Source organism: Haliotis asinina, chromosome 1 (assembly GCF_037392515.1).
Source record: "Haliotis asinina isolate JCU_RB_2024 chromosome 1, JCU_Hal_asi_v2, whole genome shotgun sequence".
Classification (NCBI taxonomy): Eukaryota; Metazoa; Mollusca; class Gastropoda; order Lepetellida; family Haliotidae; genus Haliotis; species Haliotis asinina.
Window position 1 is genome coordinate 40842123 of NC_090280.1, and position 6794 is coordinate 40848916.

The following is a 6794-nucleotide window of genomic DNA, read 5'->3' on the forward strand; positions in this document are numbered from 1 at the left end:
CCATTGAATTGACAACTTAATTGTAAAAACAAACCTCACAGGTCATATTTTCCTGTCAAAACTGAAACTGGAAGATACACCAAAACTTGCGACCCCGTTAGGGCAACGGTTATGTGAAACGTGCAATGTCTTAGAGGATGAAGACCGTATAAAATCTTGTACCAAGTATAGCAAACAAAGCGAAACATTTGTACAAACGTTGCTTTTTCCTGATCAAACATCTGCAACACTCTCAAGAAAATACATTTTTAACATTTATTTCAGAACAAAAACAACCCTGAAAGTAATCTATAAATTATGCCATGACATTTACAATTTTAAATAAATTCTATGTATGTTATTTGATTATACTACAAATGATCTCTGAAGTTGTAATGTAAATTTATATCATTGTGTATCTGTATTTCTATTTGTTTGTAACTACTGTTACATGTTTGTAGATTATAACAATCCCCAAAGTATTTCGAAATGGGCATCCTGAACCAGTCAGCAAGGGGCTTATGGAAACAACTCAGCCGTGCGAGAAAGAGAGAACAAAATATAACTGTGATGACATCATAAAATAATCACTTGAGTGTTTTCACGTGTAATCAGTATAGCAGTAATGATGCCGCATGTATCAATCAAACGTATTGCAGTGTATTAAAGGGTATATGGCAAATTAGGTAATTATAATAACAGATTTAAACTTCGAAAACTTGTGATCGATAGGAAGAGCACACATCGGTTACCTGATAGCATATTCCGGTCATAATACGTGAATTAGGCGATATCACCAGACTGCAGACATGGCAGGATAGGATGTATGTATATTTACAGATGAGTGTGATTCTTTTGAACACAATGTTTTCAAGGGTACAATATCTACACGATGTAACGATTGACACTTTCGTTTGCACGCCAGTTTATCTTACACGCTAACATCGAGCACCCAATGATCTCAGTTATTATTAATGTTTTACGTAAATCTGGTCTCGGGACGTGAGGCGCACATTCTGCCTCGAAATACGTAAAGACATGTTTGTATCCCTATACAATTGCAGTAAAATTGTATGCTTTTGTTTCTATGCATGAGCAAAGTAGCTGTAATTTCATGGCGAAATGAGGCTATTCATGTGTAGTGAACCCACACTGACATATGCATAGAAAATATTCACGTGATGTTTGTTTCCGTCAGCTGCCGCCAGATGGACACAAACATGTTATAAAACAGTCGACCTACCTAAGGCGCAGGCCTCGGTGTGTTCCGAATGCAAATAACACCACATCCTGTCAATCACCGCTTACGACAAGCACGGGCTGCTGAAGATCAGTTCGAACCCCGATCTTCACGGGTAGACATGTATGGGGTGCTGAAGATTAGTTCTAATCCGATCTTCACAGGTCACGTAAATCACGTGACGCTACCCAACTAAAGTCCCAACAACGAGAAAAGGCTGACAACATTCATTAACAACACAGAGCCAAGACACTGCTGCTGAGCAGCGTTCGAAACAATCACCGGCCCGGAGGCACAGAGTCGGTTCTTACTGCATCGGGCCAGCATTTTCAAATATGTAGGGGCACTTGTGACTTTCAGTAAATCACCTGTCTTTCCCTTGTTTTTTCCCGTTTAAGAACGTTCGGGAATGATCCATGATCCATGATCCATGATCCATCATGGTTACGATAACTTAGTTTTACGTTCTGGCATTTCAGCGCTTTACACATATATTTTAACCAGCTCTTAACAAACAGAAACGTCTCTATGTGGCATAAGGTTTGCTAATTCATTTTGTCGAAACAGTGGGAAACTGTGTACAGTGTAGTCTATTTTGTTTTTATTGGTATGGCAAAATGGGCCTGCAGAGTTCATTTAGGACCTGTAGATTTTTAAGACAGTAGGTTGCAGCAGGCCCTTGTGGCCAAATGGGAAATTAAGGTATTGCAAACACTGCTGCTGAGCGTTCAGTCTGGATCTTGACTGTTAACAGCCGTAGTATTTGTATATGGCAGGAAATGTAACCATGACCTTTCATTTAGAAGAGGCCGGCTTACATATAATGAAGGAATACAAATGTGTACATCAGTATGTGACGCCATAGCAATTAGTCAGTGGCTGTCACTCCTAACGTCACAACCGAAGACGAGATCGGAGCTTGTGGGCCGGAACTGGGGTCAAGTGACTCTAGAAAGAAATGTTAATGGCAGTTGCAGAGTGCCAGAAAAGGTGACCTGAGCGTTGGAAGCAACTCGGTACAGCTTTGTTTCAGCTTGTAAATTTGACTGGCTTTGCTTCATCATAGCCACGGCTGCGTGCTCCCATTGTCAAAAACGGGTTTGGTTGCTCCAAAGTCGATTGCCTGACCACCGTGAAGGAGTGGGTCATGTCAGCCCTTACCCACATACCGTTGTCTTTCAAGACTGAGGGATCAGTGATGCAGTGATGGAAATAGCCACTGGCCCGCAGACCTGTGACTAGTAAAAATCCAGTTGGACCAGTAAATCTCCACAGTCGCTAAATCGACTGGCTAGTGAATTGTAATGGGGCCATTTTGTAAATATATCACACTCTCCTACCAGATAAGTTATAATACACTTTCATATTATGCAAGATTATGGCCTTATGAAAGTATTCATGATAGTCGAAGCTCAATGATAAAACCAGTGTCATGCCAACAATAATCATTCTCATCCATTTTTGTGATATTTTTCTTAGTTTCTGCTTTCAAATTTCAGGCTAGTGAATAATGTTATACTAATACTAACCTTCCGGCTTGGATAGCCCCACTAGATGGTAAAATGTGGTAACTATTTGCACACTGAGTGAGTGAATGCTTGAGTGGATGAATTTATTTTTACGCCGCTTTTAGCAATATTCCAGCAATATCACGGCGGTGGGCACAAGAAATGGGTTTCACACATTGTACCGATGTGGGGAATCAAACCCGATGTTCACTGTGACAAGCGAATGCTTACACCACGAGGCTACCCCGCCGCCTGTATTAGAAATGGTGATGAAAGATTGTAACAGTTCATCATTTAGTATTGCTGGAAAGGCCCGGTAGACTAATGCTTAGTCTCTGAATATGTATAATTTCAATAGTAACAAACCCATATAATTTTAAGCCCCGTGGGAGACCAGATATTCAGAGGAAACATAGACTTGCTTTCTTTAAGGCTTTAGAATGGCTGGGAGGGCAAGGCTGTAGGGGTAATAATATGGTTCAAGGACAAAGTCTGCTCATGCATCGTTAGACGTCAGGAAATCGCCAACCCGACAACTTGCCCTTGAGTAAATTCAGATAAAGTTTGTTATGAGCTCCCTCTCATAACACGAAAAGACGACATGCTCGACTGAGCAAAGCACCGACGTCACCGACAACAAACCATGACGATGACCCACTCTCAGGGAGAACGCGTTGTGCCTCCATGCCAATTTCAAATGGATCGCCAGTTTGGAGTTGACTTGAATGGGCTCCGAGCTGCAAGAACTATGTTTGACAGGCATCCGGTGTTCCAATTGAAAACAACGTTTAAGACGCCAGTCAATTCATAACAGGCTGCAGCCGGACTAGTTCGTTTTTGGTGGGTTTTTTTGCTGTTAAAATTAATAATATTCGAGCTATATGACGTTGGCATGTAAATAATGGAATCTAGACCAGGTTATCCAGTGACTGACATTAGAACATCGACAGGATAAAACAGGATATCCGTAAAGACTGCAACGTTGGATTAATGTTGTATTTTAAATGCGTACTTATGAAGTATGGTGTGAATTTGCAACTTCAAGCTCATTTAAAGAGAGGTAAGGGCGTAATCCACTTGAATATTTCTAAGCGTGGCTCACTCCCTCCGCTCCACCCCCACCCTGGTCCGCACACGCGCACCCGCTCAGTCACTGCTGGAAACAGGAAGACGTCTGTGTTCTAGTCTCAGAAAGTTCTCTTGCTGAAAATGACACAGCGAGGTTAGTGATGCGGGGTCACGTGTTATGTCGGTCCTTAAAGGAAAGGGAGGTAATTGTTTTCATGCTTCACAAAGCACATTATTGTTTCTGCCCAGTGCAGGGCTAAGTAAGACCCGTCTCTCAACTTGTATGTCAGGGTGATAAATAGCACTGCCTCAGGCTGAAACTCTCTTAAGATTCTGATTTATTCTATTACCGCTGAGGTATTCCTACAATCTTTCACACCCTTGCCGCTTACGATGTCGTGACAGACGTTGCAGCGTTTGTGGCTCATTTCATCATCATGGCGGTTGTGTGAACGGGAAATACTGCAAAGTTAGACTCCATGTTTTTGTCTAAAGCATCCGGGTTCGATTCTTTTTGTGCCTGCAATATAATGTGTTATTTCCGGTGTGACATTGATAGTCTAAGAATATTGTTAAAGTGCGACGTAAAACCGAAATCGCTCATTCCATTCTTTACTGGTTTCACTGTCAAAATGACACTCTTGAAGTCATCATAGGCCAAACAAGGCTACAAACGTGCGCCATATCCGGTTTAAGGTGCATATACGTGGCATCCATAAATGAGAATATAACTAAACACGTGGCATCACCAAAAAAATTTTGCTTAAGGTGGTACAAATATTTACAACTAATTAACAAACATAACATTTACCACGAACATAAACAGAAACATAACGTTTGTTCACAACGACTTGCTCTGAATCTTGCTCATAGTTATTACCCGAACACATACGCATTGCACACGAAAACACGCAGCCCCAACTTATGCCTACCTCACCCCTGTTCCTGGAACACACTAATCAGGAATATCAGGCACGCATTTACGTACGGATTCTCGCTGTTAACAACAATTATTGATGAACAGATTGCGCTGAGTGTTGATATCAAATCATTTCTCAATTTTGTCCGGTTGAGTTGATATAACAAAAACGTTCGTCGTGGCATAGCGACCTTGACCTACATTTACCTGCATTTTCTCACCTCATGTCGAAACGATCACCATTATAATGTGTGCAAGTCCCAGACTAACTCCGTAACATAATCAGGTGTGTCCTTATTGTTACAAGCCACAATGGCCGAACCAGCGCCTCATTACGTTTCACTCCCCTAAACGCGTTTTGCTCATCGTCGCATGACTCAGCGTGCTGTCGGCGGATTACAAAGGCCCTCAGGCCGGTGGCAGCTTTAATCCCAACTTACATCACGTGATTTAATTGGAAAGTATCAAGTAACAACCCATAAACGCTTTAACTGGATGTGCCCCGTACGCGTGTTTATTCACTGGGCACCACTGACAAACAACAGAGAGTATACGTACCTGATTCAGCCTTGTAAATTGTCAGAACGTTGAGGTATCTTTTCCGTCATACTTGTTTAAAATATTCAGCCAATTTCAACAGAAGTATGGTTATATCATGGTGCAGCTCAGTGGTTAAAGCAATGGCACCTATCTACGACGTAACCCGCCATGATATTGCTATATTGCTCAACATCACCGAGTGATGCGCGAGGAAAACCCCAAGTGATGAAGGTCAACCATTTACTGAAACACATGTGTGCCAATATGATACGTCCAATCCAATGATCCCATTTATCTCAGCCATGTCGTGACGAAAACAATTTATATAAAAATGAAAACATTTTGGAGAAGATAACCTGTTACGATGGACAGTGAAAATACTAGGGTATCACATATATAGGTATAAAACTAGCATGGAGAAGTAAAACATTCTAGTAATTAAAGCAGACAATTCAAAATGAAAAAAAAATACGGGCTATAGATCCCCAACAGCTGAAGGTAGATCACCATACCAGGGACCACTTACCTGCATGGGCCCTAGCTGGATTTACACCTTCAGCTGCTGGCGAGTGTAAGAAATGTTAGTCAAAATTATAAGAACAAGAATACTACGTTCAAAAACTCGGTAGACTTAACTTTTCATCGAATGTTTTGGGACTCAAATACTCGTTGGATTCGAACCCAAGACGACCGGATAGTGGCATATCTAAGGGACAATACTCAGTACATCGTCTCAGGTGCGTCCCAAAGAGCGAGTGAGTGAGTGAGTGAGTGAGTGAGTGAGTTTAGCTTTATGCCGCACTCAGCAATATTCCAGTTACATGGCGGCCGTCTGTAAATAATCGAGTGTGGACCAGACAATCAAGTGACCAACAACATGAGCATCGATCTGCGCAATTAGGAAACGATGACATGTGTCAACGACGTCAGCGAGCCTGACCACCCGATCCCGTTAGTCGCCTCTCACGACAAGCATAGTCACCTTTTATGGCAAGCATGGTTTGCTGAAGGCCTATTGTACCCCGGACCTTCACGGGTCGCACCCCAAAGAATAGAACGAAATGGTAGCATAGGGGTTAAAGAGTTCGCTTGTCATGCCGGAGCCACGGGTGTGATTTCGCCCATGGATCCTCTGTATGACGTGTTCATCATATTGCTGGCACAATGCTGAAAGGAGCGTAAAACCTTACTCCTTCAGCGACACCTAAAGAATCTATCCACTTCATGTTCGACATTTCCCTTAATTTATGATTCAGTTAAAGTAACATTTTCAATTTCATAATTTTGTTATTATACCAACTTATTTGTAACACGTGTATTGGAGCAACGAAGATAGTTCAAGATAGATGACGTAGTACAGGTTTACAGTCCTGTTTTGCCTATGTAGTCCCTCTACCCCATGCAGTGTCACAGTAGCGACTTGGTGTTGAAAACTTAACATGGCTGTAATGCATTGTGTTTGGTAGCAACGTTGAACTGGGAAGGAGTGTCTTTAAATGCCGTTAGGCATTTAAAAAACAGAACTGGAAAATACGAAAAC